The sequence below is a fragment of the Nerophis lumbriciformis genome, linkage group LG01 (genome assembly GCF_033978685.3).
Source record: "Nerophis lumbriciformis linkage group LG01, RoL_Nlum_v2.1, whole genome shotgun sequence".
NCBI classification, from domain to species: Eukaryota; Metazoa; Chordata; class Actinopteri; order Syngnathiformes; family Syngnathidae; genus Nerophis; species Nerophis lumbriciformis.
In genome coordinates, this window is record NC_084548.2 from 56,697,588 (window position 1) to 56,710,200 (window position 12,613).

A 12,613-nucleotide genomic window follows, 5' to 3' on the forward strand; every position below is an offset into this window, starting at 1 on the left:
AGGTTTGCCAGCATGCACCTGAAAGACTCTCAGACCATGAGAAACAAAATGATGTGGTCTGATGAGACCAAGATTGAAGTGAATACCAGGCATCATGTTTGGAGGAAACCAGGCACCGCTCATCACCAGGCCAATACCATCCCTACAGTGAAGCATGGTGGTGGCAGCATCATGCTGTGGGGATGTTTTTCAGTGGCAGTAACTGGGAGACTAGGCAGGATAGAGGGAAAGATGAATGCAGCAATGTACAGAGACATCCTGGATGAAAATCAACGCTTCCCATCCAACTTGATGGAGCTATAGAGATGCTGTAAAGAGGAATGTTTTCTGTAATTTATAATACATTTGTAAAATGGAAGGAAAAAAATCACTTCGTCATAATGGGGTATGGTTAGTAGAATGTTGAGGACAAAAAAGTATTTACTCCATTTCGGAAAAGGCTGTAACATAGCAAAATGTGGAAAAAGCGATGAACTGTGCTTCCAATAAACTACTACATTCCAACTTATAAATTGAGTTTGAATGCAGTATTATTTTACATGTTCTTATTAGCCCACAGGTTAAAAGAAAACAAAAAACTGAAGGTTTATTTTTGTATAAAATCTTATGTGAATTTAGGTGTAACCCCACCAGTGAATAACACACATGGGGCTTCTTTAAATAATATATTTTATTTATTTTGTAATTATATTTGACATGTACAGTCAATTGTGTCTCTTGTTGGCAGGTTCTTTTGCTTATTTTTTTTTAATTAAAATTTATGTATGACTAAAAACAGATTCAATATCTTACTTTGTGTTTTTTGTTTTTGCTAAAATGGTAGTTTTTACTAATTAGTTCAGTTTATGTTAGTCCAATATTGTTTTCATTTAGTTATGGTTGTCTGTCTATCTGTGTTGGCCCTGCGATGAGGTGGTGACTTGTCCCGGGTGTACGCCGCCTTCCGCCCAAGTGCAGCTGAGATAGGCTCCAGCACCCCTGCCATGGATCGATGGATGAATGGATAACAACAAGACATTGTTTTTCTTAGCAGTCTTATACACTGATTGTGTATCTAATTAACCATGGTCTCAAAATTGTCCCCCGACATAAATCTTCAGGAATTAATTCTGTTTTAACATCGTCTAGTTACGAAGGAGCAGACACATCATGTCTGACAGCTTGTTTCACGTTCATCAGGAGGTAGGATACATTAAAAATGTTCAAGAAAACTGGGCAGGGAGCAGGTTAGGTTCACAGAGTAAGTTACCGTGGTAACAGACTCTTAACGTATTTTACAGACTATAAGGCGCACTTAAAATGTTTTTTTTTTCTCAAAACTTGACAGTGCACCTTATAACCTGTTGTGCCGAATGTACGAAATAATTCTGGTTTTGCTTACCGACCTCGAAGCAATTTTATTTGGTACATGGTGTAATGATAAGTGTGATCAGTAGATGGCAGTCAAACATAAGAGATAAGTGTGCACTATGATGGCAATATGACTCAAGTAAACAACACCAACATTTTATATGTTCCATTGAAAATATAGAACATTACACACGACGCTCAAAAATCTTTCAAAATGTTTTTGTACGACTTTGGTAAGCTATGAAGCCGCACAGCTTGATGGATTGTCGGCGCATTAAACATACAAGTATTATTATGGTGTGTGTATAAGGTAAGACATATTATCTGGCGTTTTGTTTTGCAATGTTATGCAAAAAGCAACTTTTCTTACTTTCTGGGACCTGCTGATCTGTATTTGGGATCTACATAAATCCTGAAAAATTGCGCGCATCCGCCTTTGTAGTCCGTCCCTACGCCATAGTCAATAAGCTTCTTCTTTTTCTCTATCTTGTTATGTGACATTCATCCTCCGCTGTTGCCATTTCTAATATAAAGTAGTGTAAAGTTCTTACTTATATATGTCAGTAAACTCGTCATGAAAGCACTAAAACATACCGGTGTAGTGAGTTTACATTATTCACCCAAGGAACTTTAGTTATTAGAGTTCCAGTCGGATGGTTTTTCACGGGACACATTTCCGGTGTTGTTGTTTACGGATGAGGAGATGCTGCTCCGTTATTGATTTAAGTAAAGTCTGAATGTCATTAAAACAGTTAGCTCCAACTTTTGACACTTCTTCCACTCCCATCCTTGCACGCTACACCGCTACAACAAAGATGACGGGGAGAAGACACTGCCGAAGCTGAGCCACGTAAATAAGATCGCCCACAAAACGGCACATCCGGAAGCGACTGTCAGAAAGCGACTTGAAGATGATCCGTAAAACATAATCTATGCAACATTTTGACCAAAGAACCACCATTACATGTTATGTAAACCACAAGGAAGTGTTTTCATTTTAGAAAAAAAAAATATATACTGTATATGACTCCTGTTATGCGCCCTATAATCCGGTGCGCCTTATATATGAAAAAAGATCGAAAATAGACCAGTGTCTAATAGACCTTATAATCCGGTGCGCCCTATTGTCCAGAAAATAAGGGTACTCCTCTTTTTTTGTTGGAGCGCAAAACATTTAATTTCCCTCATCTCAGGCTTTACGTACTCAGAGTTTTCACTTAACCTGATTTATGGAAAGAGCTTATTCATAGAAACCTGGCCCACCATTTTTATTTTATACTATGTTTTACCATAGAAAATAAACATATGAATCATGTAGATATGTGTTTATTTTTTTTATCAATTCATTTACTTTTGTGTGTTAGGAGTTTTCATCAGCAGACAGAGTACGTCAGTCAACAGTAAACACTGTGGTGTTGTTGATGTACCCATAATGCTTTGCATGTGAATAGGGGTGTAGGAAAAAATCGATTCAAATTCGAATCACGATTCTCACGATGTGCGATTCAGAATCGATTCTCTTTTTTTTTTTAAATCGATTTTTTAATTTTTAATTTTAATTTTAATTTTTTTAATTAATCAATCCAACAAAACAATACACAGCAATACCATAACAATGCAATCCAATTCCAAAACCGAACCCGACCCAGCAACACTCAGAACTGCAATAAACAGAGCAATTGAGAGGAGACACAAACACGACACAGAACAAACCAAAAGTAGTGAAACAAAAATGAATATTATCAACAACAGTGTCAATATTAGTTACAATTTCAACATAGCAGTGATTAAAAATCCCTCATTGACATTATAATTAGACATTTATATATATATATATATATATATATAAAAAAAAAAAAAAAAGAATAGTGTCACAGTGGCTTACACTTGCATCGCATCTCATAAGCTTGACAACACATTGTGTCCAATATTTTCACAAAGATAAAATAAGTCATATTTTTGGTTCATATGCCGTATTTTTCGGAGTATAAGTTGCACCTGCCGAAAATGCATAATAAAGAAGGAAAAAAACATATATAAGTCGCACTGGCCAAACTATTGAAAAAACTGCGACTTATAGTCCGAAAAATACGGTAATGGTTAAAACAAATGTACATTATTGCAATCAGTTGATAAAACATTGTCCTTTACAATTATAAAAGCTTTTTACAAAAATCTACTACTCTGCTTGCATGTCAGCAGACTGAGGTAGATCCTGCTGAAATCCTATGTATTGAATGAACAGAGAATCCTTTTGAATCGGGAAAAAAATCGTTTTTGAATGGAGAATCGTGTTGACTTGAAAAAAAAAATCGATTTTGAATCTAATCGTGACCCCAAGAATCGATATTGAATCGAATCGTGGGACACCCAAAGATTCACAGCCCTACATGTGAATCATGTGGTCTGGTGAGCTTATGAAGAATTAATATTTTTATTAGTATATTTTCATTAGTATTTCAATAGGGGCTCAAATAGGTAAAAACAGAAAAGAAGATGTTAGTTGTTGTACCTATAATCCTTTGCATTTCAACCATGTGGTCTGGTGAGCTCATGACCAATGAATATTTAAGGAAATCATAATAACATAAAAACAAAAAAATAGGAAATGAAAACATATATAAGTTTTTCATTAAGTGCCCCAATAGGTAAAACAACAAAAAAGAAGGGGTTAGTTTTGCATAGTGTTGTTATAATACCAGTATAACACAACATGGATGCAAACAATTTAGGCACTCATTCAGCTTTAGCACCTTTTTATAAGTCCACTATCGATTCACCACTAATGTTTATGTAATTGAAAGTTCAAAAGTGAGCAAGTCAGCAACATGACAGCAATAAACAAAGAGGAGCATTTAGCTGTGATGACGACATGTTCAAAGGGCGCAAGTGCGGTGTGTTTTTGAAGTGTGCTGATATTTACTGTCGCTGAAGACCCAAAAGCAGCCATGGCGGACACCGAGGAATGGGGGAAGCCTGCTCGGTCTGCTGAAAGGCAAGGGGTGAGTGTTACACACAATTCCAAATGTTACTGCATTGAATGCTCTACAATAATTACTCTTAATGTTCCTTTGTAGCGATTAACAGCAGTCTTAGCACTGGCAACACTTATATCTGCCTTTGGGTCGTCCTTCCAGTATGGATATAACGTGGCTGTCATCAACTCTCCAGCACCTGCAAGTGTTACACTAACACACACACACACACACACACACTCACAAATACATTCTTGTATTTGTTACCTTCTTGAGACCTCTGAAAAAGGACTACCTCTGTAGGACCACCCTAATGTTGATAGATTTCACCACCAGGGGTGCAAATGAGATCTATATTTTTTGTTTTTTTTAAAGGGGAACATTATCACAATTTCAGAATGGTTAAAACCATTAAAAATCAGTTCCCACTGGCTTATTATATTTTTCGAAGTTTTTTTCAAAATTTTACCCATCACGCAATATCCCTAAAAAAAGCTTCAAAGTGCTTGATTTTAACCATCGTTATAAACACCCGTCCATTTTCCTGTGACGTCACATAGTGAAGCCAACACAAACAAACATGGCGGAAAGAACAGCAAGCTATAGCGACATTAGCTCGGATTCGGACTCGGATTTCAGCGGCTTAAGCGATTCAACAGATTACGAATGTATTGAAACGGATGGTTGTAGTGTGGAGGCAGGTAGCGAAAACGAAATTGAAGAAAAAACTGAAGCTATTGAGCCATATCGGTTTGAACCGTATGCAAGCGAAACCGACGAAAACGACACGACAGCCAGTGACACGGGAGAAAGCGAGGACGAATTTGGCGATCGCCTTCTAACCAACGATTGGTATGTGTTTGTTTGGCATTAAAGGAAACTAACAACTATGAACTAGGTTTACAGCATATGAAATACATTTGGCAACAACATGCACTTTGAGAGTGCAGACAGCCCAATTTTCATCAATTAATATATTCTGTAGACATACCCTCATACGCGCTCTTTTCCTGAAAGCTGATCTGTCCAGTTTTGGAGTTGATGTCAGCAGGCATGGGAAGCTAGGGTCGATAGGGGGTTTAGCTCGCTCGTCTGCGGGAACAAACTGCCATCCATTGCTTGCCGTGCTAGCGAGGTCCTTTGTCCCTGAATTGCTCACACACTCTGGCAGATTCAATGGGGGTCTGGCGGCAGATTTCTTTGACTTTATCGTTGGAAATGCATCTGCTTTGAGTGTCGCAGGATATCCACACATTCTTGCCATCTCTGTCATAGCATAGCTTTCGTCGGTAAAGTGTGCGGAACAAACGTCCAATTTCTTGCCACTTTCGCATCTTTGGGCCACTGGTGCAACTTGAATCCGTCCCTGTTCGTGTTGTTACACCCTCCGACAACACACCGACGAGGCATGATGTCTCCAAGGTACGGAAAACAGTCGAAAAAAAACGGAAAATAACAGAGCTGATTTGTCTCGGTGTTTGAGAAAATGGCGGATTGCTTCCCGATGTGACGTCACGTTGTGACGTCATCGCTCCGAGAGCGAATATTAGAAAGGCGTTTAATTCGCCAAAATTCACCCATTGAGAGTTCGGAAATCGGTTAAAAAAATATATGGTCTTTTTTCTGCAACATCAAGGTATATATTGACGCTTACATAGGTCTGGTGATAATGTTCCCCTTTAATGTGCTTAAGGCTGATGACCAACGAGTCACGGACCACAGATGGCCCCTGTGCCGCACTTTGGGCAACACAGCTGTAGAAGCTAACTGTTAATGGCCACTATAGTCTTAGTAGCGTAGTGTATGTGTTCATCCTATGGTTACATATGGGACACGAGTTGTCTTACATCAGCACTGGAAGTTGTAAAATCAGCTGTTCACCTGGCGTTATTTGGGGGGGATGAATAGGGAAGTCCTTCTTTAGCTTGTTTTATCACATATTGCTGCCTTTGCACCTTTCAATGTTTTGTATGCACATTAAATCAACCAAAAAATCCTGACTTTGGAGCAATGTTCACGGACTCTAGTATTTGGCTTTTTATTAGATGCAATGGTTTTCCGTATTGTTCCCTCCGGGTACTCCGGCTTCCTCCCACCTCCAAAGACATGCACCTGGGGATAGGTTGATTGGCAACACTAAATTGGCCCTAGTGTGTGAATGTGAGTGTGAATGTTGTCTGTCTATCTGTGTTGGCAATGGGATGAGGTGGCGACTTGTCCAGGGTGTACCCCGCCTTCCGCCCGATTGTAGCTGAGATAGGCTCCAGCGCCCCCCGCAACCCCGAAGGGAATAAGCGGTAGAAAATGGATGGATGGGTTTTCCGTATTGGGACCATGGTTTCGGTCCTAATTTGTTCACCGGTCCTCATATGGAAGGTACTTTTCCTTGTTAAAGTTAAAGTACCAATGATTGTCGCACACACACTAGGTGTGGTGAAATGTGTCCTCTGCATTTGACCCATCCCCTTGTTCACCCCCTGGGAGGTGAGGGGAGCAGTGGGCAGCAGCGGTGGCCGCGCCCGGGAATCATTTTTGGTGATTTAACCCCCAATTCCAACCTTTGATGCTGAGTGCCAATCAGGGAGATAATGGGTCCCATTTTAATAGTCTTTGGTATGACTCGGCCGGGTTTGCACTCACAACTAGAGATGTCCGATAAATGAATTAAAATGTAATATCAGAAATTATCGGTATCGTTTTTTTTATTATCGGTATCATCTTCTTTTTATTTTTTTATTTTTATTTTTTATTAAATCAACTTAAAAAACACAAAATACACTTAGAATTAGTGCACCAACCCAAAAAACCTTCCTCCCCCATTTACACTCATTCACACAAAAGGGTTGTTTCTTTCTGTTACTAATATTATGGTTCCTACATTATATATCAATATATATCAATACAGTCTGCAAGGGATACAGTCCGTAAGCACACATGATTGTGCGTTCTGCTGGTCCACTAATAGTACTAACCTTTAACAGTTAATTTTACTCATTTTCATTAATTACTAGTTTCTATGTAACTGTTTTTATATTGTTTTACTTTCTTTTTTTTCAAGAAAATGTTTTAATTTATTTATCTAATTTTATTTTATTAATTTGTTTTTAAAAGTACCTTATCTTCACCATACCCGGCTGTCCAAATTAGGCATAATAATGTGTTAATTTCACGACTGTATATATCGGTTGGTATCGGTTGATATCGGTATCGGTAATTAAAGAGATGGACAATATCGGAATATCGGATATCGGCAAAAAGACATTATCGGACATCCCTACTCACAACCTACCGATCTAAGGGCGGACACTCTAACCACTAGGCCACTGAGTAGGTTTGATATCTTAAGATGGGTAGAAATACAAGAACACACACACACACACACACACACACTTTTTGCACTCATGAAGTTGTGTTATTGTTTTTCCTGTGCTCTACAGTTCATGCAGAACTTTTACAATGTCACCTTCCTGGAACGTTACGGAGCACCCATGGAGGACAATCTGCTGACTCTGCTGTGGTCGCTGTCTGTGTCCATGTATCCGCTCGGAGGCTTCTTCGGTTCTCTCCTGGTGGCTCCACTGGCCAACAAGCTGGGGAGGTACAGCAATGATGCACATGACAAGCACCATGTAGAAATGATCACTACTTCCTAACATTCTGACAGAAAGGGCACCCTTCTCTTCAACAACATCTTCTCCATCGTCCCTGCTATAATGATGGGAGTCAGCCAGCTTGCAAAGTCCTATGAGATCATCATAGTGGCGAGATTCATAGTGGGCGTCTATGCAGGTCTGACCAATTCAAAGAATCACTCGTTCATATCCTTCATACACTGCATCCGGAAAGTATTCACAGCGCTTCCCTTTTTCCCTATTATGTTATGTTACGGCCTTATTCAAAATGGAATTAAAATATTTTTTTTCCTCAAAATTCTACAGACAATACCCCATAATGACAATGTGGAAAGGGTTTAATTTAAACATTTTGCAAATGTATTAAAAATAAAGACATACAAATCACATGTATATGAGTATTTACAGCATTTGCTCAATACCTTGTTGATGCACCTTTTGCAGCAATTACAGCCTCAAGTCTTTTTGAATATGATACCACACGCTTGGCACACCTATATATAGGGAGATTCGCCCTTTACTCTTTGTAGCAAGCTCCATCAGAGTGGATGAGAAGTTTTTTATCCAGGATGTTTCTGTATATAGCTGCATTCATATTTCCCTCTATCCTGAATAGTCTCCCAGTTCCTGCCGCTGAAAAACATCCCCACAGCATGATGCTGCCACCACCATGCTTCACTGTACATGTGGTATTGGCCTGGTGATGAGCGGTGCCTGACTTCCTCCAAAAAGATGCCTGGCATTCACGCCAAAGAGTTCAAACTTTGTCTCATCAGACCACAGAATTTTGTTTCTCATGAGTCTTTTAGGTGCATTTTGGCAAACTTTTTACTCAATCAATCAAGCAAAGATCCGGGCAAGAAATGGCTTCCATCTGGCCACTCTACCATAACGGCCTGATTGGTGGATTTCTGCAGAGATGATTGCCCTTCTAGAAGGTTCTCCTCTCTCCACAGAGGAATGCTGGAGCTCTGACCGAGTGATCATCGGGTTCTTGGTCACCTCCCTGACTAGACTAAGATGAATGCAGCAATGTACAGAGACATCCCGGGTGAAAACCAACACTTCCCATCCAACCTGATGGAGCTTGAGAGGTGCTGAAAAGAGTAATACATTTGCAAAATTAGAAAGAAAAAAAAAAGCTTTTCACATTGTCATTATGGGGTATTGTGTGTCGAATTTTGAGGACAATTATGATTTTATACTATTTTAGAATAAGGCTGTAACATAATAAAATGTGGAAAAAGTGAAGAACTGTGAATACTTTGCTGATGCTGTTTATGGGCCTTTCCTTCAGGTCTTTCATCCAATGTGGTGCCCATGTATCTGGGCGAACTCTCACCCAAAAACCTGAGAGGAGCCATTGGCATCGTACCGCAGCTCTTCATCACCATTGGCATCCTCAGTGCCCAAGTGTTGGGCATCAGGAACATACTCGGCAACAGCACAGGTAGACACAAATATACATAAGTTATACTATATTGTTCAATGTGATCCCTATTTTATGCAGTCTCCAAGTAATTTGGTGAATTGATCCTAACAAATGATTAAGTATAGGCACTAGTTTTCTACAAGTCAAAATTTATGTAAAACTAAATAACAGTGTTACAAAAAAGATCAGTTAGAATAATACATAATGTTGGATATAGAGAACATACAAACCCTTTATTCATTGAATTAAAAATACTGAAATTCCACGACATAGTGAATTTGCAAACAGCTAAAATTATACACAAAGCAAACTACAATCTGCTACCCAGGAATGTACAACAATTCTTCTCAACAAAAGAGGAGAAATATAATCTTAGAAAACAATGTAATTTAAAACATTTGTATGCACATACAACACTTAAGACCTTCAGTATGTCAGTATGTGGAATTAAATTATGGAATGGATTAAGCAAAGAAATCAAACAATGTACTAATAAAATCCACTTCAAGAAACGCTTCAAACTTAAAGTGTTTACAAAGTACAAAGAAGAAGAATAGAATAGAACATTCTGAATTTATCTCATCCATCCATCCATTTTCTAGATATTCTTACTTATCTCACCATATGAAATATAACTTACTTCACTAATTATTATTTATTTATTTTTATTGTTATTAGTTATGGAGTATACTGTGAATAAATTGAGAACAGGAAGTGAACAAAAGTTTTAGCAACTGCTATGTAAAGGAAAAGGGGTAGGATTAAATAAGCTCGGCTTCTTCCTACTCCTTTTCGAACATGTTGAATAGAGGAACTAGAAATTGTGATGTATCCTGTATGCATGCATGTTCCAAATAAACTCAAACTGAAATTTAAACTCAAATAACACGCTCATCAAGATAGTCAGCCATGTTTGTTGTTTACTTTCCAATGTTTTACGCTTCAAGTTCGGACGCTGTCAGTGTATACTGTAGGATGTTTCCTTAGGCTTTTTGTGGCCCTAAACAAGATGTTTTTTTTTATGGCCCCATTTTTGTCTTAAATATTATTTATTTATTATAATCAGTGGACTCTCCACCTTGAGTTTTAATAATCATACAATCATTATTTACTTAAATATGATTATAAATATATTAAGTTTCCTTTTACTTCAAAGTCATAATACAATATTATTATCATATCCATCCACCCATCCATTTTCTACCGCTTGTCCCTTGTCTTTAAAAATAGTGACTGTTTCTAACTTTATTCAAGGTTCCTTGAACGCACCACAATTATGTGCTATGAGATATAAAAATTAAACTTGAAAATAACTTTGTCCGATGCTGCCACAAATATATTTATTGTATGTTTACCTTTCTTCTATTACTTCTTCCTGGTTCTCATATGTTGCTGCTGTAAGAGAATACATAAGTGTGAGCTTTGATGGCGTTATGACGTCTATTTTGAGTCAAAAATGTAGGTGCTCCATGCCGGGTTTGCAACTACCATAAGGACCCTTTTTATTGACCGTTGCCTGCAAAATTTATTTTATGACATTTATGACGTCATGTTTTATAAATGACAGTTTTAAATGAAATAAAAACATCTTCAAAACTTTACAAAAGAGTGATTATGCCACGGGCCGGCCCTCATGTTTTCCAATGTAGCAGAAGATCCAGAAAGACAAGCAGTTGGTTTTACTTTTGCATGTTCTGCATTCCTATGCAAATTGCATCACCACCTACTGGTTTGGCATGCACATTACAGAAATTCTAATGGTTTGTGTCCAGTTTATTGTTGCGGACAGTTCGGGCTTGTGCTAAATTTCCGAACGTAATCAAGAAGATCTCCTAAATTCCAATTACCGTATTTTTCGGACTATAAGTCGCAGTTTTTTTCATATTTTGGCCGGGCTCCAGTGCGATTTATGTTTTTTTCCTTCTTTATTATGTATTTTCAGCAGGTGCGACTTATCAAATCAAATCAAATCAACTTTATTTATAAAGCACATTTAAAATTTACCACAGGGGTAGCCAAAGTGCTGTACAATGAGCAGGTTAAAAGATAAAACGAGTACCGAGCAAACACAACACAACACAAACAGAACACGATAAAAAATAAATAATTAAAATAGAATTAATAAAAACATAAAAACATAAAAACAGGATCACAGCAGGTGTATTATGGGGCGCCATTGCAGGATGGATATCACTCAGTGTTAAAAGCCATGGAATAAATGTATGTTTTTAAAAGAGATTTAAAAACAGGAAGAGAGGAGGCTTGTCTAACACTCAGGGGTAGGTCGTTCCAGAGCTTGGGAGCAGCAACGGCGAAAGCTCTGTCACCTCTAAGCTTCAGCCTTGTGTCAGGGACCGTCAACAGCAGCTGATCGGCTGATCTTAAGGATCGGGTGGGGCAGTAAGGCTGAAGGAGGTCGGAGAGATAGGTTGGCGCGAGGTTGTTTAGACATTTAAAAACAAATAAAAGGAGTTTAAAATGTATTCGGTAACGCACAGGGAGCCAGTGAAGGGACGCTAAAATAGGGGTGATGTGCTCACGTCTGCGGGTCTGTGTTAGCAGACGAGCAGCAGAGTTCTGCACGAGCTGCAGGCGGGCGAGGGAGGCCTGGCTAATGCCTACATACAGGGCATTACAATAATCAAGACGAGTCGAGATAAAAGCGTGGATTAATTTCTCAAGATCATGTCTTGATAGAAGCGGTTTCACTTTCGCTATTTGGCGTAATTGATAAAAGCTTTTTTGAATGACGCTGCTGATTTGTTTTTCGAATTTAAAATCTGAGTCAAACTTTACCCCCAGGTTTGTGACAGAGTCGCTGAGATACGGGGTCAGAGTGCCGAGGTCAACGTTGGGGGAGGGAGAGCGACTTGGACCGAACAACATAACTTCTGTTTTGTCTTCATTTAGGCTCAGGAAGTTAGCTGAAAGCCAGACTTTGATGTCGTGCAGGCAGTCAATAAGACGTTGAACCGTGTTATTTTGTGCCATGGGAAAATAAATCTGGCAATCATCGGCATAAAAATGAAATGCAATACTGTACTTCCTAAAAATAGAACCAAGGGGGAGAAGGTAAAGTGCAAATAAAATTGGGGCAAGGATTGAGCCCTGGGGGACCCCATGTGGTAAAGGAGCTGTGGACGACATAAAACTGTCTACTTTTACACAAAAACTCCTGTCGGTTAGGTACGACCGGAACCAGTTGAGGGCGGCGCTCTTAATGC